The 20960-nt window shown below is 42.6% G+C and overlaps 1 protein-coding gene across 3 annotated transcripts in view; it reads right to left on the bottom strand.

Moving 5' to 3' along the window:
• elf1 (E74-like ETS transcription factor 1) overlaps nt 1-20960 on the bottom strand; it is a 36562-nt gene that overhangs the window by 11784 nt on the left and 3818 nt on the right. The window contains exon 1 of one of the 3 annotated variants that reach the window (XM_061079801.1): nt 14178-14361. The exons of the other annotated variants lie outside the window; for them this stretch is intronic. The gene's annotated coding sequence lies outside the window, so the exon portion shown is untranslated. Of the gene's footprint in view, nt 1-14177; nt 14362-20960 lie in introns of those variants that run through there. 3 annotated transcript variants of the gene reach the window in all.

The following is a 20960-nucleotide window of genomic DNA, read 5'->3' as shown; positions in this document are numbered from 1 at the left end:
GCAGGTGGCGGGGGAGAGAAACCTGAGGTCGTTTGCTTGTTAGTTTGTGAGTGTGTGTGTGTGTCGAGGTGTTTCCCAACAACCAGATACCCACAGGCAGGTTTGAGGGGCTAAAGGACGGGGAAGGGCTGAAGAATTCATGGATTAGGAGACCCAAGAGCCGCAACCCCCCCGCCCTCTTCCTTCCCACACACCAAAGAGCTGGCAGCACTTGAGAAGTTAGAGATGGCAATGTTTATTCGCTTTGAAATGCCTGTGTGACTAATGAAGCTGCCTACTAGGGCCAGTTGTATTATGCAGCGGGAAGGGGAGGAGGCCAAAGAGAAGGGGGAGCAGGGGACAAACAAATGTCCATTTAATGCTGTGATTAAGTTCATCTTTCTGCTGAGCGTCCAGAGAGATTATTAACATGTGACCACGGTCTGGAACTCATCACTTGGGAGACAGACAACAGACGGGTGTTTCACTACAGCTACTGCTGGGCTGGATGCTGCTGCCGTCCGTCTGGAGATCTTCGTGATCTCCGTGGCGTGTTTGCTCCAGGAGAGGGTGACATTAGCGGACTCAAGAAGGAAAAGCAGGGCTATACGATAAATCATGTAACAAAGGACAAAAGAAAAACTAAAACGCGGGTGGACGTGTGTTTGCCTTCTCACACGTGGACCACACACTCACACATTTACAGCAGATGCCCTCGAGTGGCCTCTGTGAAGCTGAACCGGGACACCCGACGTGGGATCAGACAAATGTGCAGCGGTCCGCATCACATGGGACCACTCTGCGATCGGCCTTCCTACCCCCGATCTGAGGAGCTACTCGCACTAAACCATCAGGCGTTCTCTGCACAAGAGCCTCTCAGTTCCCCTTTTGAACCGTCACAGATTCTGTTAGATTTATGGACAGTTATGAAGCTATTGGTGTAAATATTTCCGCTTACGAGCTCACTGTGGATAAAGGATGAGCAAATCATAAGCATCCAGCCATTTACGGGTTATCAGATGACAGGAAACGGACTGTTATCACATTACGTAATCATACTGAATCAAGACGCAACAGTGTTTCTTTTATTCTCCTTTCTCGTTGTGTTTCATGCTGCAGTGTATCAAACTGTGTCAGCGTTTGTGTGCACGTTTCTTTGCCTACATCCCTCCTGTCAGTGCTGCATTGATCTGGATGGCCCAGTTGGCATGGTGCTAGCAGCAGACAGGGATACAAGAGAGCCAGCCATTAGTCAGACACAGCCTGCACATTATCCCCCAGCACATCACAACAGCTGCCTTGTCCCAGCACAGGGGCTGGGCTGTAGCTGCACTAACTATACGTCATGAAGAAGAAGAAGAGGAGGAGGAGAACAGCGAGGGGAGGGATAGAGCGCCTGTGACTCGGACTGGGTGGGGCCTTTCCTCTGACAGAGAGTATTTTCGTGCGGTCACCAGGGGAGGCATCTTGGTGCGGTCTTTAGCAAGAAATGTGCAACTGCATTTTAAACCAACCACACAACCGAGCAGCCCCCCCCTCTCCTTCTTATTCCTACTAGTGCCTGCTGTTAAAAACTTTATGAAGGCAAAATGCCATCATGCACTGGAGCATAACTATTAACATATAACTATTCTAAAGACCAACTAATCATTGCTTTTTGGGCAGTTGAGGGCAGCACTGACGTATTGGGAACATTCACCCGAAGGATGCTGCACATTATCATAAATCATGATTCGTTGTGTATAAGTCCTATATTCAATTTCTTTTGCCTCTGTTTTTGGTCTCCACCCCTCATCTGGGAAATATCTAGCTGATGATGTAGTTGCTAACTTGTCATCTATTTGTTGCTGAGCATGCAGAGTCCGTTTTTAGGAATATTGCTGAAAACAGCTGCTTTCACCGAACAAAAAAAGGTAACGCTGCTGGTTATGAAATCAAAACAATGAGCTGAAAGATGCTAAAAGGTTCAGAAGACATGAGGGGAACTGCAGATTTGATTAATTTCTGTGCCTTCCATCAATTTCTTAATACACAATATAATTTGATATATAAAAATTATCGATGAGTAATCCAAGTGTAATCCCTGGTGATAACCCCTAACCCTTCTTATAATAAACTGAATCCATCATGATTGCCTAAATCAGCTTATTCAAAACAGCTTCTTTTGTCCAGGAAATGCTTCTTAAATGTGATTTGTGACAACTATTTGATTATCACAATACCAGATTTAAAGATAACCATTATGTGGTCAGCTGATGGTATGGCTCCATGTGGCCCTTATCATGTGACCGTGGTGAATCTCCGGCAATTAGGGCTGTCTGTTACGAATGGCAGCCTGATGAGCGGCAGACTGAGGGGGGGGGCGAGTATAAAGCAAACACTGGCCTACCTCGCCCCTACAGTATGGTGACTGCCAGTCACAATAACAACCAATTAGAGTCAGGATTCATGAACAAATGGAGAATTCCCAGAAGGCCTTACTTCCCCCGCTTTAGTCTCCTGAGCTGAGCTCATTGTTGACCATGAAAGGAGGTAATTTAAGCCAATTGAATGACTATGCAGTGACTCACCCTGAATGTGGTGAGTGCAAACATTGAGAGATACTAGAGAAAAGGACCAGGGCAAACTTTACTTATCAGCCGGTTTCAGCTCGGGTTACAAATATGCAGATTTCCACAGGTGGCATGATTGTTCAGCATGTGTGTGCTGGGAGGGTTGTGATACGAGATGGTCTCAAAGTGAGAGACTGGTTCTTGGACTGGCTTGGCTGGTAAATAGAAGGTCGTCCTTCACGTGAAAAGGTTTAAAAACTGACAGAAGCAGTGATTTTGCTTTTGATTGTGCGATCAGAGAGACATTTCGATACCAGCAGAGTGGAATCTTCACATCACAAGTAGGGTTTGGTTTTCTGAGCTCAGCCGTGCAGAGAAACACAGATGTGCAAGATGGCAGAAAATGCGTGGGCTCACCACTGCCATGTTTTTGAATGGTTGTCAGCGCAGACATGGTGTTTTTGCAGGATCCTCTGGGTTCCTGTAGAGGAAATGACTCAGTGATATGGGGCTGGAGCTCATTCCTGGAGCCCTGTGATAGCCCATATGAGGCACTGCAGCATCCTGGTCATCATTTCTGGAGAGCAGCAGTTTCAGCATGCTTTACCCAGATGTCATTGAACTAAGCATCAGACAAACAACAGAGAAAAAAACCCACACAGATGGTTTTCACTGCAGCACAGTCAGCACCATAAAGACTGTTATGTATACAGTATTTTTGAAGTATTCACTTTACTCGTCATGCAGGGTTGCGCAATACAACATGTCTCACCCTGTTTCAAACTCCAACTCAAGTTTATTGAGCTGAATAAAAGGAGTGCTTCCACCGCAATCCTGAGGCCACACCATGCATGCGGTGATAAAATGGCAGAAGCGCGGGCACAGAGGCAGGCACAGACACTGCGTAACAGCATGCAGCTGCAGAACACAAGGCGTCAGAAAACACAGACGAGACGAGAACACGGGCCCAAACTGACAGTGTCTGTCTTACAGGAGGCATCGGGCTGTGCTGTGGCAAGGGCCAAAGGAAGACTGAAAAAAAGAAAAGTCACCTCAAGCACCGGCTTTCAGAGGGAGAATGGAATTTAATCTCATCTCCTGCAAACCTTGTACTTTTCCACTCAGGCTTCAGGCTCTGGGAGAAGGACCCATGCCTTCCCTGTGACAACTCTTGTTTGTGCCAACTAACTCTTTTAGACATTTGACTTTTTAATGGTTAGACAGCAGTATTAGTAGGATACTATGGCTTTGAGGACAGGGATGAAAGTGCAAACATTTGCTGAGAGTTAAAAGTTCAGAAAATGTCCCCAGACATCAGATTTCAAAAGTCACTTAAATGTAAGTGACACATTCTTAAATGTTACTGGCTGCCGTCTGTCCTGTACTCCTCTGACCCCCCCTAAACTTTCTTGTTCAGGGCATGCAAGAGAAATAATGACAGCCAGAAATAGCAGTGACATGTTTTTTAGCTGGGAAGAGAGAAAAAACACACCCACAAACTGACCTGTGAATCTTGCGAACAGCATCACTGAACAGTCGGTTCTGCTGCTTCCTGTCTGTTAAACCACACTCAGACGAAAACGTATTCCTCTGTGTAAGAGCGGAAAGTACGAGACTCCCCCTCCTTCCTTCTCAAACATCAAGCCGCGACTCTCGTAGATGTGACTTGTGTGATACAGGTAACATTTCCATGCATGAATAATGGAGTAAATATGGTCCCAAGTGATGTTATGGACATTAATGTGTTCAATTGGACTGTTCTGAGATGGTCGATAAATCTTGTGCCTTCACACAGAAGTACAAACTGTTTTACTCGGTACAATCACCAGAAAACATGTTTTGCATGCAAAAATGAATAGAATTCTTTGGATAGGCATTTGAACGCACCATTAAATAGATCAGATAAGAGAAACCAGCAGAGAGTCTCTTGCATTCTTACGTCTAAAAGTCTGCAACACTCACACAAATTTTTGAATGACAGTGATGGTGATTTTACAAGGATCACAACAGGACTCTCAAATCCACACCTGCCATTTGCAGACACCTCTTCAACACAATGCTGACACAAGGCGTGCAAACAGAAAAAGCATTACTAACCCCTCCACACACACACACACCACACACACACACACACACACACACACACACACACATCTGACTTGGCCCCATGAGTCGGTTTCACACAGATTCTCAGAACAGCTACAAACTTCCTGTCACGCAGTTTTAACTTATAGGTCAGAGAAAAAGTTCACAGATGAGCTGTCTGTGCAACTAGAGCCCACTGATAAAACCTCTTCATGAGCCACCACGAATATCTACATGAACGCACACACAAGATATCCATTAACAAGAAATCCCATCTGTTAATAACTTCTGCTTCTAGTTAATGTGAACTAATGATGAGCCTGGAGATATCCTAGCGCACATTCAAATCACAATAAAATCCTTCAAAACTAAACATGTGTCACGACGGGTGTATTGTTACTATGTTAACAGATGTGTGATGAAGTATTGTCACAGAGAGACATGTTTTAACTTTAACAGATGCATCAAAACAACAGCCTATTTCGATCGTGTGGCAACAGGACACATGTCACAGATAGGAAGAACCAATGAAGTTGTGAAAACAGGACAGGAAATTGCAGTAAATTTCAAGAAAGGACATTTGAAACCTCTTAAAATCAGTTTGATTTGCTGATCTGATGTTCTGATGCCAGCGTGAATCTATTAAGACATCTGGACATCGTTAGTTACATGCAGGGCACATCTGGTCTGGTGAGGTGCATCAGTGACGGGGTGAGTGTCATGTTTGATCAGAGTTACAACTGAAAGCAACCTAATCTTCCTCTAGTAATGCTTGACGTTTTAAGTGGTGAAACAGCCGGAGCAGGTTAAACGTGGGAATCCAACTAAATGTTTTCTACATCATTGTTTTCTATGACAAAAGGATAAGGAACCGTCAGATTGGTGTTGGGCAAATCCAAGTATTTTAACAATCCAAAATGAAACTATATATTTTTGGCCAGGCCAACCTATCCAAGGTCATAGCACCGACCTTACCACTAAATAAATCCTTAAATATAATGAGTAAATACATATTATAACAAAGAAAGACACAATGCTACATCTATTGATGATAATCATCATGGGTTCTTTTGAATTTCGGTCTAATCAGAACAAAGTCAGAGCCGATATGTTTTAATATTATTTATATTAGATTAAATTTGATCTTTACAAACCTGCTTTTAAATGGAAACTCCTCATTATAGGTGTATCAGTAACAATATCCCAGCACTGTGAATGTAGATGCTGCAGGGAGAAATTCATGTCAGGAAATTAAGTGACACATTTCCTGATACAGTCCCACCAGTAGGACCACGTCCACTTTTCTCCTTAACTGAAAAATGTGGGGTCAGACCCATCAGCCTCAAAACAATAGGAAAACCTCCCAAATACAACCCTGTTCTCTGTGTTATTAACATTGACAGTTATCTTTTAAGTCATTTCTGACAACAGTTCATTTGAGGGGATCTATTCTATGACTATGGGAGGTAAGAACAGGTCGTCTCACTCCTTATATCCGCTTGGGTCTCAGCTCATTTGTCATTCCATTTATCTCAAAATCACTCCAAGTAAAATAACACAAAAGGTAAAGGACATAAAACATGCAAGCCTGTGCGTGTGTCCGCTGCCTGGAACTGCACATGCTGATTCCTCTTTCTTTCTGACATATTTCAAATGCTTCATCTTGCTGTTGTTTTGGCTGCTGTGTGAGAGCAATTTGATGCATGACTAGACTGTAAATGCTAAGTTCTCTTTTTATACAGTAACCAAGCCTCCCCTATAGGGATCAGATACATACAGTAGGCTGTCTATAGAATAAAAGATTAAACAAGTCCTGGAGTGTTTTCATAAGAACCAGTGAAGAACCAGTGCTGGATACTATACGTGCTGATTCACACACCTATCTCTGATGTGTTCACATTCATACCAATATTAACATGTCACAGCACAGACATGCTGCCAGCAGCAAGAGAGGACATCATACCCAAATACCAGCGGCATACTCACACTTGACTAAAAACAAGGTGAAGTATGGCATTCCGAATTCTTTCTTTAACCATAAACCAGCGTGCCAATGCCTGTGCTAATGGCATTCATCTGATTATGTAACTTCCCACAACAGCTAATTTTCTCAAAGGGGGGAAAAAATTCCACTTGCTGCTATTCTACTTTGTGAACTTTGCCAAGATACTTTCCACACCAGCCTTGCAGCAAACGACTAGGTAATCTCAGGGCTCCGGGTCTGAGTCTAGGCTGGGAACAGGGGACCCAGCTGTTGCAAAGGAGGCTGCATACCAAACAGGTCTGGACACAAGCAGGGCTGATGTGTCCACCCATAGTCAGGCATGCAGCAATATGTAGGAGACAACACGCCTCGAGAGGTAGGAGCATCAAAGAGAACTGGAACCACCTCATATTTGGGATGAAGCTGCGGTTTAAAGAATAGGTCAACTTTTTAAAACACGTGCTCATTGTTTTCTCAGTTAGATGAGAAGATTGACAGCACCCTCACGTCTGTATACATATGCAGCTGAAGCCTGCAGCTGTTAACTAAGTGTTAAATAGAAAAGTAAAAGCAGTGAGCTTTTTGTCTGCAGACAGGGTAATCACCCCCCACCTCCTCCTGTTCCCAGTCTTTATGCTGATCTAAGCTAACTCTCTCCTGCAGCTTCATATTCACCATACAGACCCAAGAGTGGTATTAAATTTTCTCATCTAAATTTTCATCACAAGAGAGAAAATAAGCCTATTTCCCACAAAACTACTTCGTTCAAATCCTCGACTTAACATTATTTTCTGAAGGACATACGGAAAATGCAAATGACTTCACCAATACAGTATCTATTGTGTATGCTGACATTGTTTCTGTTGGAAAAGATACAGCACTGTGAAACGAGCTAATTTGCAGCTTTGGCAAAGCTGCTTTCAAGATTTTGACAGATCAAGCTCGGTTTAACAGCTAATAGCGACTAAATCAGCTCTTCTCATCTGATCCCCTGCAAAGCCTCACAGACAGGACCACTCACAGCTTAGCCCCTTCAAGACAGCTTATCTGATTTCACACAATTGGATCCTGGGTCAGTGTGGTATTTGGTATCACTGGCCAGTGTTTCTATATCTAATCTCAAAGCCGGCAAACGTGTGCTCATTCCTTGATCTCAGGACAGAGGTGCTGGGTCGTTACTTTTTACTATGCATACTTCAAGTAGGGTCAGAGGAAAAACTGTTAAGCTTTGTGACTAAACTGACACTCCCATGAAGTCATGGCATACTTTGGGTATTACAACATCACTTGTCACTTGTCACTATAGATCTCGTCATCGTTGGCTGCCAACTACTGTGTGCCTGCATCAAGGATGTAAAAATTAGAATGACTGTACTAATACCAACGTATTTAATTTACTCCATATATTCCAACTGCTGCAAACATCAATCAAATGTTCATTGCACTTTTCTGAAGCCATGGTTGAGCTCAGTGCAGGAAGCAAAAGGACAATCTGTCCTGCTCGGTCAATATTTGAGAAGGCTTTATGAAATACACTAATTTACGACAGTCGGGCCGAGGGGAAGGTGTAGCATGGTTGCAGGAGATGAGGACAATAAAGGGCCTGGCTATAGACAGATGTGCTCACTCGGGTTATATAACAAAATATTTGCATGGTGTTATTGTTTAACTATATTAGAGATTTGTATTAATTATATGAGGGGAGTAGGAGAAGATAAGTCTGTGAGTTTAATACAGATGGCTCTAAATCTATTTCTCTCTGAGGAAGATACATAGGCTACATCCAGCTGCGGCCTCAGTAACATGGTAACTATTGCTTTAACACTACTTTGCCTAAAGAGGCCCTCCTATATGTCTCCCAAGTGGCTGGCTTTATGTTGTTCTGACGAGAAATCACAATGCAAAAACGCAAAGGTAAACAAGGAGTGGCTGTTGCTTAGGAACAGGCAGAGGGACGGGGCTTGTAAAGTCGGCTCCGTGGTAGAAGACAGAGAGAGAGAGCAGCTGGGCCTCAGGCAGCTCAGCAGAGGCCCGGTGTGTTGGTGGCAAAAGGACGACAGGAATAAACAGACGACTCTGTGTCGTAAACGGCTGTTACTGGACTGAATCAAAGAACTGAATTGAACAGGGAATGATTCAGCATTGTCGTACAAGCCGCTTCTCACTGATAAACATCGGCTGCGTAGACCGGGTCCTCCGCAGGAAGCAGCCACTGAATATAGACTAAGCTCTAGTGTACGTTCATCTGCTTGTGGAGTATTTCCTCTCAACTTCACTTTAGCATTGTGTTGATAGTTAAAACCCCTCCTCAAAATAAGAGTCACTAAATAAAATAGCTTACACTAGCATGGGATGTTAGCTTGAAAGCCATATTGTGCTTGCTGCCATTATGACGACTGTGTCAGGCAGGACCACCATCAAGCGTTAACACCTGCGAGTCCAGAATAAGGTCAACAGTTTGTTTTGATGTGAATGGGGCAGGAAGGGGCAGCAGCATTCTCAAAAGCCATTAAGCTCAAATGTTAGCATTTGCAATGTATCAGCTACAATAATTGAGATTTCCTTAATGGATGAATTATGAATAATTGAGATGTCTCTGTCGAGTTACCATCCCCCAGAACTCAGTCATTTCTGTAGTCGTACGAGATAAAAATTTGTTTGAGGTTAAGATTAGTTTAGGGGATTGTTTTGTGTGCACCTGTCAAACCTGTGGTTCAGCCCTTGTATGTCAGCTCATCAGCCACATCGCATGACACTCACACACACATAAAAAACTACGCCACCGTCATGTATAATATAAAAGCAAATCATAAAAGTCAAGGAGGCGAGGTTACAGAAAGAAATTAATAATTCACGATATAAATAAACCTGGCCTCCAGAGCTAAGACCTTTCCACTCAGACAGCAGTTCGGCAGATTATTTGAATGCCGGAGTCATTGTGGGCACGGCCAGTTCTCAATATGACAGCCTGCTGCTGGAGCTTCCAGACACCACTGCAGATGGGTGTCTGGGACCAAAGCCTCTGAAAAACCATGTGGGAAATCAATTTCTCTCCGTGTCGGGGTCAGAATGCCCATGTGTTAAAAGTGATACAGCGTTAAAACCAACACAATGTTTAAATTAGCCAGAGGGAGTGTGAGGGAGTTGGCATGAGACACCAGCTCAAACGTACTTCACAGAGCATGTTGGTTTTACGTTTGCATCCATCTCACAGTTAGGAGCCTATTTTGTGCATGATGTCACCTCATGCAGGGTGGAACCCATATAATTGGAAAGAAAAACACCGCTCAGGCCGCTGCAGTGTACGGTGCTCACAGTTTACAGCAGTCAGATGGCTGTTAGGAAAGTCATACGTGTATCATATTCCTGTATTTACCAATGATACGGTCACAGATGACCGAGCTTCAAACACAGGCCGAGCTCATGGAAATGTTTATGAGCCTCTGCACAGAGCTTTTATCTGGAACAAAATAATACTGCACCTCAAACTGCCTCCACCCACACAAGTTCGGTGAGTAACTAGGACTATGACGTTTATCATGATACCAGTTGAATGAGCAACATTTCCATCAAAAACTAATTCACTAATTCTATTAATAAAGTTTAAATTTAGTTACTTGAACTGCAATTAGGATTTCAACAATATTGGTAGTGGTTGTGTAACAATTGGAATGACTTCTTCTTGTTGGTATACACTGAAAAAGGTGTTTCAGCTTGTTCAACTTATAGTTAACACGTAATATAAACGCAAGTGCCATGAAAGTAGCATTTTATTCTAAAGCTGGTCAACATCGATTTAATGGTTTCCTATTAAAACATCGAATCTGAACTGGAATAACTGCACAGATGTCAGATAGATCTCATTTAGTGGAATTAAACCTTTTGTAAAAGCGGTTTAATTCAGTTCAAACGCTGAGTTAATGAACTCAGCTTTCCACCACCGAGCATGATGCACTGTGTTGAACCTGCGATAAGTGAGCCTATTTGCAGCCATATTAACAGCAGACAGAATCTGCACCCTGACCGGCACTGTGTGCGTTGCATAACCAGGAGTGTTATCAAAAGGTGTGACCTGATATTTCACATATCATCTCTCTCTCTCTCTCTCTCTCTCTCACACACATACACACTCTCTTACTCTCTCTACATCTGAAATGATCCGCTCTAAGCTTTGACCCATTTTAGCCTCATGGGAGTCTCCGATCTGCAAACTTCTGGATTTCGTCTTTGCACAAACAAAATAGGGTAACAAGTTTGGGCTGGGAGTTTGTGTCTTTGACAGTTTGAATGTCAGAGTAAAAGATGTGTGGATAAGTCTTTATCAAAAGAGGTGCTAGTGAAACGTTGCATTTATATGGTATAAAATCCATTCAAAGTCTTGTCACTTTACAACTCATCCTCCACAAAAGGAAAAAGTAAAGAAACATTCAAATAATTGAGCCAACCTCAGTTAGTACAAGGAGGAGTTTTACAATCACTGAAAAGTCCAGTATTTCATCACATCCTTCCCACCAGTTATCAGGAAATAAGTCTGAAGAAAAAGAAGAAAAATACATCACTGTTTTTTTTTGGGGGGGGGGGGGGGACTTTTTTTGGAAAGTGCTCAGATATGATGATCACAGTTTTGGTTCGACACACGTACTCCAGAACAACCGGCTGCCAGTCCCAGCACGCTCCAAATATGAGACAGTTTCAACATTAGCAGACGATTGCTTAATCTATTTGACTTTATTTATCAAGGGAGTGTTGCAGCAGTGCATTAGTTGGCGTGGTTAAGTTTAAAGCACTTGGAAATACGTTATGTGCCTTGCTCAGCGGCACCATGACGGTAGCTGTTGGGACAGAGGAGAGTGTTACACATTAACTTTCCCCGCCCAGATTTTCCCAGCACGGTCACAGAGGCTCGAACTTCCCGTCACAAACCTACTTCTCTAACCCTTAGGTCTCCATCCATCCTCTCCAGAAGAAGAGAGTGCTGTGGAAATTTAAGTAGTAAAGAAGAAATGGAGAAATTGACATGGAAACATGAGCCCAATCTAATCTTGATTTAATATTAAACAGCCGAGTGAAACCATCAGAAGAGAAAAGGATCTCTGACTCTGCTTTCTCACTTTGCAGCGGGGGTTTATGAAAAGATAACGACCTGTGGGTAAACAAGACGGGCATCTAGTAGTTTCACTATGAGTCAACTGGGTCTCTGCATCCTCTTTAATAAATGGGACAATTATACAGAGGGAGGAGACTTAAATAAAAAAGCTGATATTTCAAGTAATCTAGTAAACATGAATTTACTTAAAAAAGGGTAATAACTTGTCCCTTATACATTGATTGTGAAAAATATTTTACTAAAGATGAAATTATGCCACTTTTTGGTTTAGAACATGATTGCAAATATAAAAAACGACAATTTCTCTACTTTGCAGCTTAAGTCCAAACATTTTGAGTTAAAGCTTGTTGACTTCCAATCAGTCAAATACTCAGTCTGTACAAATGCATCATATTTGCATTACTGCTGCCAGCATATGTGATATATATAGTACAGTGAAATACTGTTGACCCTTTTTGTGATAAAGAACAGCTTGTACCCAACGACAGGAAACTGCTCTTGATCCATTCAAAGCATAAGAAAACAGATTGTACCTGAACCATCACGGTTGTCTGAGTAGTTATTATCTCCCAAGCATGTTCCTGAAACACGACTCCTACATTTTTACATATCTCAGCATACTGGGGCTGCGAGTAAAAAACTCCACCTCGCCACACCGCTCCTTTCCAACGCCTCCCTCATCTTGCCTAAGACTAATGATCTAATTACAGTCTAGGACTTGTTGACTTTGAATTGAAAGAAGAGCCAACCTGACACTACTGTCAATCCCCCCCCCCCCCTTCCCTCCCTCGCTTCATGACAAACAAAGCTTCACTAAACAGCAGCTTCAATGTGAGTTCCACCTCTGAGACACGAGAGCCTAATTTACAATCCAAATCGAGGTGGGCATGGAGTTTAATGAGAAATGTAGGTCAAATGCAAACTCATCCCAACTCCACACAACGGAGCCATTGACTCACAGAGTCACGTGTTAAATACTAATACAGAAAAACAACTTGTGTGCTTTCCCATTGCAAAGCAAACTGATCCACACCCAGTCATTGTTCAGTTAATGATCGAGTAGAGAAATTCTTCTTGTATTTCTGGAGCAATCTCTTCCCAGCCTCCTGTCTAAGGCCCCAACTGAAAGTTAGCTCAGACATTACATCAACAAAATCATTTCTGAATGCCAAACACATGAAACAATCACAAGCTTAGGTATTTTGCAAATAACTACAAAAAAAAAACTCGGACCAAACTTGGAGGGAAATGTTCGACCTGCAGCAGCATTTAAAAACGGATTCAACAGCAAGTGGGAGTGGAATCCAAATGTTGCTTTAACCAACTGTTTATTCTGTGAAAATGTACGTGCACATGACTCCTGTGGTTCACATGGTGCAGAGTCGGTTTCTGATGAAACAGGAAGCTTGTTTTTTTTTATTTTTATCTCTGCTGCACTGAGCAACTTTTAGAAACAGATACTCGACAACATTAAACAGAATCATTTAACAGGTAGATGGGGGAAAAAACTGACGTTAGGGAACGGCAGCTAAGAATAATGGCCAAAAAAAAGAGGAAGCAAAGTGCTGTGTTCAAACTTCCCTTTGAGCTGAAATGAGGCCACTCTGATCCCCCACATTACAAGATGAGCAACATTCTGTTCTGATGAACTTAAGATGTTGATGCATGAAGCGCTGCACGTCTGACTTCATGTACAAGACTGTGAAGAGCAACAACAGCTCGACTGCTGTGTTTCATCCTCAACTAATGCAGCGTTTAACTATTTAAATAACTATATCAAATCTGAAAAGCAACCAGGGATCAGAACTGACATGATGTCTTACTACCGATTACCACACCAACAAAAATACATGTGGGCTTGGTCAAGGGGGCTTGCTGAATCCTGTTCCCGCCCTTGCTTCAGCACGCCATATAAGGCAAGAATTTATAATAGAAAGCAACAGACATATCAGCAAAAATAAGAACATTGTGATTAGTTTTTTAAAATGAGAAACATGAGACCGCAAAGCTATTACGTGATCTCACACCGTGTCAAGCCATGAAGTGTCAGTGGAGTTTGAGGGGAATTGTTTGATACGTGCAACGGCGTAACAGCTTTATAAACTACCATATTTATATGTTTTATGAATTTAGCTGCTGTTTGGTTGAGCTACATTTGATACAAGTAGGTTTTGAAGAAGTTAGATATGGCGGGGGGGAAAGCAGGTATCTCAACTGAGCCTGGATGACAGGTTACAGCTCCACTGCGAGAATTTTAAAGTGCTCATGAAAATGCTAAAACTAAAGCAAAGGTGAACGCTATAGCAATCTATCTACCCAGCTACCTGTTCACTTACAAACACCACATCAGAAAACATGTATGTTAACCCGTTAATGTAATAATATCAATTTAAACATTTCATTTGTTCCCACTAAATAACCATCTACATAGAGAAAAGCGTGAAGAGGAGAAGAAGTATTCATCACTAACCTCAAAGACACAGGATTCGGGTGACACTGTCCATAATAGCAACCGAACAGGTCTCGGTCTTAGTAACCAATGAAAATCAAGAAGAAAAATGGACAACAAAAAGGCAAAGCAGGGAATAATCCAAGGTGCTTTCCAACGGGAGCAAGTGTTTCTCAAGGTGTGGACCGCTGCTCGGCGGCACACGTCTTTCTCACAGCGACAAAACAAAACTGGAGATGCGGGGGGGGGGGAAAGACAATGCAATGGCTGCTGTTTGCAACAGAAAAGGAGAAGTGTAGTGAAGTAACTTGTCCTCTCCCTATGAGTCACACAGCACTGTCGCCATTGGTAAGAGAGCCCTGGGGCAGAGTGCTTTCACCTGGCCAATCAGCATCAAGTATGGGCCATGAATGCAAATCCTTTCAGGTGAGCTCTTCGGCGGCGGCGATTGGTCGGGACTCTGGCGGGGGAGGGGAGAGCAGAGAGGTCCAACCAGGGGGCCACACCTTAAACAACACGAAAGACGACAGACGGGTTTCTCCTGCAGGGGCGGAGGAGTGCTGGAGGTGTAAGCAAACAGTTGGACAGGTATGCACTTACGTTTAGACTTTGACCGTACAATATGGGCCCGGCATAAAATCTGTGTGGCAGCTCAGAAGTAAAGTTCCCATCTCCTTGTCCCATTACAACACTTACAATGAGCTGTGAGTCTATCGGCCGTGTCGTGGAGCCGGTTAGGCTGCTGACTTGTGGGGGAGCTGTTCTGCCCGAGTGAGAAAGCCCCATAAAACAAATTCTACCAGTGTGAGGTGGAAAGGAACGAAACAATGAAGTCGAATGTGTTGAGGCGGGAGCAAGTGCTTCAACGCAGGTAGACAAAAACAGAAACACAATCTTTCTACCCCTCCTCCTTCTCCTCCTCTGTCTCCTCCTCTTTCAGAGTCAGTGCTCATTCTGAGGACGGGAAAGCTCCTGTTTAAAACAATCATCACAAGCCGGGTTTAAGTCCAACAACTGAGTATTCATGTGTCTGATTTTATATGCAGGTGTTTTTACAATGTGCAGAATGTGTCAGCTGAGGAAGGTGACGCACATCAGTTCTACTGACATATATGTAGTTAGGGTTAAGCTGGGACCAGATAAGACTCTTTATCAGAAATGAAAATCAGACAAACAGGAAGTGGTGGTCTGTGGTTTGGGTGGAACAGGCTGTGTCTTCACACTTGTCTGTGCACCAAGTTATACATGAGTTCCACTGAATAGCCCAGTGCAGATTATTAAACAGAGGGCAAATGTTTAAATAAAAGAAGGAATGTTGAAGTAGAACCATGAAGATAAACCAATACATGTCTGGAGAAGATGATTCTGTAAAAATGAAGCCTTAAAACTCAGTTGCGACTGTAGCTGGGCCCGTTTGTCTCAAACCCCGAAATCACCCTCTCAATCTCCACTGAGCGCTCTCATCATCACATTAATTCTTCCCGGCCTTGGCTCAGTACAGTTCAGCTCAGTTGAAAGCAGCTGTTTGCTTCGGAGCAAATTGATAGCCTTGCTGGGAGGGAGAGTTACACCAAACAAGCTCCATTCATCACTGCCTGTGGAAATATCGTCCTCAGCCCCAAAAGCCTTTGTGGAAACTGTGCACTTCTTGAGATATAAACTCTTCAGAGTAATGCACTGCAGAGCGGCTGAAATCCAGGACAACTATGTAAACACACAAAAACACGAGCAAGATTAGGGCCAATATGTTCCTGTGTCTCTTTTACACCAAAATCAGCGGGTATGTGGGATAAGGCGACTGACATCATACAAGCGACGGAAACCAACATGATGAAAACCTTGCATTCTTGTCAGCATTGGGCCTATTTATGCGCCCTTGCCCAGAAGTTCAATGCACGTCATCACTTTGCGCTGGAAGAGGTGCGGCGTCCGCGTCCGGACGTCCAAAATAAATAAGAAGAAATTAGCACCTTGATCCGGGTGTTGTGTTTCCATCCCTGCTGAGTCATTCGACCTGGGAGTGAATCCAGACTGTATCCATTCGCACTACAGACAAGAGCCAGGTGTCGTGGGTTTTGTGACCACTGGAAAAGGGGCTTTGCAGATTATTTAAATCTCTGTTCAAGCACCACAGAGTTCTTGGAAAGTTTCTGAAGCCTGAATGACAGCTGCATACATTTTTTTACTTTGCCACCAATGTTAATGATGTGTTGAATTGATTTGATTTCATAGAGTGAAGGCAACAGGCTCGTGTTGTTGCCACTTCATCAGGGTAGTTTTTCATATTTGGTTCGCCTTTCTTATGAAATTGAAATTTGATTCATATATTCTGATAGATTATCTCCTCTCAAAGAAAAAAGCATAAAAACAAAGGAGAGGCTCTGACTGAAGAACATATTTTTCACAAATGGATATCTTTAAAGTAAATAAATGGATAAATTAATAAGTTAATTAATATCAGTAATAAAATAATAAATGCTGGGCAGCCAGTATCTTTAGAGTGAGACAGAGCGTTGTCAGTTTTTGTTGAGAGGAACCAGTTCAGAGCTAGAGGAACTACATGTATGAATAAATGTCCTGTCAGCATCTCACTAAGAGAATCTCTATCTGCCCAGTTTTTTTCAAGCAAATGAATTGGCTTTTTGAGGGCTTAACATTCTCAAATCGTTACCAAGCTTTGCAGAAAATTTAATTGGTGAAAATGTACGTATCCTGGAGTAATTCTAAAGGGGTGTGGCAAATGTCTCAACAGCGCCCCCTGGAACGCAGCCCCTTAGTTCACATTGACTGATCGTCACAACAATCGATACACAGGTGTATCATGACCAGACCAACAAAAAGTCTCAAGGAGCATTTTGAGAAAAGCAACAGTAAGCCCGCCGCCATATTGCACTTAGTGTTTTCACATTTTTTAGTTTGACAAACTGGTCCCAGGGCTTTCATCAGATCAACGTCAATTTGAGATGAGTGTCATCTAAACAAGATGGAGATAAAAACCTACCTCAAAAATCAAGGTCTGGTCATCACCCTGTGTGACTGTGGTGTGGCGTCAAAGTTTGATTACATGCCAACTTAACACGTGGTTCTGTATCTCGGGCAATAGGACCATGAATCCTTTGATGCTGATAATGCAAGGAGTGTTTGTTGACGGCTCAACATCAAAGGATACAACCAAGAACAAAGGAAACTGGACTTCAAACCCATCGAAGAACTGTGGAAGCTGCTGATAAGCTGTATGATGTATGGATATTTGATGTTGTGATGATGAAGATGGCATTACTGGTGCCATATGCTTGGCCCTTTTTTATTTCAAAGGACTTGTAGTTCCCTTTCGGAGTTTTCAGGGCCTAGACATGCTCAAATTCTCACCACAGCATGTGTAATTATTTTTATAATAATACAAAATATTATTATTACATTTTAAATTTTATTTTTCAGGCAAAAGAAGGGGCTTTTTGAGGGCTTCAACATGCTCAAATTGTTACCAAAGTTTGCAGAAAACTAGAAAGTGGTGAAAATGTACATATTCTGGAGTAATTTTACTTCTAATTCTAATTTGAAGTGCCCGCTGAATATATACAGTCACATAGAAATGTAATGACAAAAGATGTGATTGTTAGAAAATCCCTGTTCAATAGTTTAAACTAAACTGGATAGCAATAGAAAAGCAGCATTTCATTTAAAGTTACAGAAGATACAGATTTTGATAATAACATCTGTTTCTGATGCGGCAAATTCAGGCCCGTCAGGACATGTAGATAATGTGTTATTATGTATTTTCACCTAAACGGAGCAAAATAAATTGTGTTTGCACTTCTTCTCCTCTCGGATTTTACAATCCCTCAAATTATCTTTCGCAATGCTCAAACTCAAACCCACCCAGCACAACAATTTACATCCCCTCTCTGGGGAAACACCAATTACAGTGAAGATGATGAAGTTGCTGTTGCTTTCAAACATGACAGTGGAGCAACTCAAATTCAGATAAAGTATCAAGCACAGTGCACCATGTTCTATCTATATTGCTACACTGGTGGTGTGTTAACTAAAGCAACAAAAAAAAGCCTTGGTGTGTGATCAGTGCGGAGCCATGTGACCCTGCAGACAAGATTCTTCAAAAGAACAGGGACACTGGTTAGTTTCAAAGCTAGTTCTGCATAACAGAGGCCAACGACAACAGATGCAGACCTCAAAGCCCCCGTTTTCTGTGGCATGTCCCCATTAAGCTGCTTTGGTTACGGCCTGTGTCAGTGAATTTGCTTCAACTCAAAGGAAGGACACTAGATCACTGACATGGTAATAAAATGACAGGGTGTACACTTGCAGGATGTTGATATTCTTGATTTCAAAAGTCTGTGTCATCTTGAGATGCTTGATTCACATATTCACACAGTTAGAATCCATAAACATCTGACATTAAACATTAAAGCCAAACATCTAAACCCAAAAGTTATCTGAGCCTGAATTTTACTAGGAGTATTTTAGTATAACGCAGCCGTGAAGTATGACAAGCACTCACAACTTTAAATATTGAGGCATTCCCGACAAATTTGTACCCAACAAATACATACTCCGCTGAGAACTGGAATCAGAAAAAGCAGGTCGCTCTGTAAAGATTTATACTGGAGGACTTCAGACTCATTAAGCCAGACAAACATTTTGAAACAATCCTTGACAGCGTGAGATATGGGAGCCTGTGGATGACGCATAGAATTGTTTGGAGGTCATCTGGTGACTGCTCCAGCCGCTCAAGAACAGAGCAGGGGACGCTTTCAGCCGAGGCTGTCAGACGCTAGTTAACAGGACCGAAGTTAAGGCCAGTGGGGAAACCGAATGAGGTCAACAAGACGGCAGAAAGGCATTTTAATTAACCCCACTGAGATAGACAATGAATTATAACACCTGTCAGGTGTGGACTGGTTATGAACGGTTGGAGACCACAGAGGTGATATGCAGATATTACAGTTATTTTGGCCGGCTGGCTGAGATCTGACTTTCTGTTGGAGTTTGCTCAATAAATGTACAACTCATAGCTCTTTGAAAACATGAACATTCTCTGATGGTGACTGTCCTGAGCCAGGACATGATTCACCGTGCTAACCAAGTATGAGCAACAACACAACAATGAGCTGTGGAGGTGCACAGCTACACAGAAGATGCTCTCAGGGATCTGAAACAGCTCAGCACCTGTGAGCAGAGAAGGAAGCACAGACCACAGGCCTGAGGAGCTCACGGTGTTCGGTTTACATGAGTTTACAAGGGACTAATATGTGACGTGAAACATGTGCACACAAGCAAATGAGTCCTTGGAGAGATACTGTAAACAAGAGGTCTCAAACACTCGTACATCTTCCTTCGAGGCGGCTGTTACAGAACTCAAGAGAAAAAAAACTCTGCAGCAACATTTTGAACTGCACACTCAGGAGCAGAGCAGTGTCTATTGCCAGTGAGATTTAGAAAATCAGCTTCCTGTTTGCAGAGGAGTCAGGAGGTGAAGTAAACCCCAGAGAAAAAGCTCCAGGTGAGTTTTTCTCATTTTAGTGTCAGTTGCCTCACATGTGATCCGAGTGGTGATAGTCAAATTGTTCCCATCTTACTAATTAAATTAAATATGAAATAACAACTGCCCAATAGCTGTGGAAGAAATTACACCTATTTGCTTTCTTGTTGAGACGATTGTATCATTTTAAGAAGTTATGTTCTCATGTTCATGTTCGTGCAAAAACTACCAAGCTGATTTCCATTAAACTTTGTATATGAATGGGCCACAACCCAAGGAAAAACCCATTAAATTTCTAGCAGATCTTGATAAACGTGCAGATACATGGCACGATGTGGCTTTAGCCGTGGTAGAGATTTGCACACTCAGCTTGCCCTTTTATTAGTATCTGTTTATTAAATATGAAGCTACAGGCGGCAGCTTATTAACTTAGCTTAGCAATAAGCCTGGAAACAGGGGAAACAATTAGCGTGACCTTATTGGGTGCCTGAATAAACAAAGACCCGTTGCACATAAGTCGGAATCATCATTTATCCCTCTGGTGGGTTGGACAAAAAATAAATAAACTTGGAGCATAAACAAAAATATTTTTTTAATGCAAAATCCTTTGCATCAACAGGGACTAGCTGGTGTAGTATCAATAGGTCTAGTGCTGCCCGAGCTCCACACAGACAGCAACTCATCAAATATTAAACCCATAGAGCAGGCCAACCATCCTGATCGTTCTCCTCACACCTCTGTCAGCTATTCCAACTATCTGCCTTCAGATACCAGCAGAAAAGGTTCACATGCGTGTTCCTCATCCAAACACCATCCACAATCACTGGGGCAACAACAACTAGCAGTTTTAAACCCGAGAGTCCCAGTTTATCGTAAGCTCATTACTAATAAAATGAGGCCCCAGGAGCATATTGCTCTGTCACTCAGGGCCTGGATTATAATACCCATTGGCTCCATGCGGTTAAATAATTCAACGAGCCTGAAGCTGCCTGTCACGTTGAAATTAACTCAGAGGAGAAAAATGACAAAATGTACTTATGGTTAAAACAGACAGCGGCCTGTCAGCTGACGTGATGAGTGTCCAGAGCTCCGCGCAAATTCAGTTAACTGTGTCTGTGCTCATATCAGTCACATTAATTTGCTAAAAGTAAAATGATCACTAGGTTTTTTGGGGCAGAGCTCACTGTAATACTGAGCTGACTCAGGCCTCGGCGAGCCACTCACTACTACCTCATTAGCTCCAACAGACATAAAAAAAATGACAGGGTGTAATGTCGTTATGAGGCAAAGTTGCAGACAGAGCC

The sequence above is a fragment of the Limanda limanda genome, chromosome 10 (assembly GCF_963576545.1).
Source record: "Limanda limanda chromosome 10, fLimLim1.1, whole genome shotgun sequence".
Lineage (NCBI taxonomy): Eukaryota > Metazoa > Chordata > Actinopteri > Pleuronectiformes > Pleuronectidae > Limanda > Limanda limanda.
The sequence above is the reverse complement of the archived record's forward strand: the minus strand, read 5'-3'. Positions and strand labels throughout refer to the sequence as shown.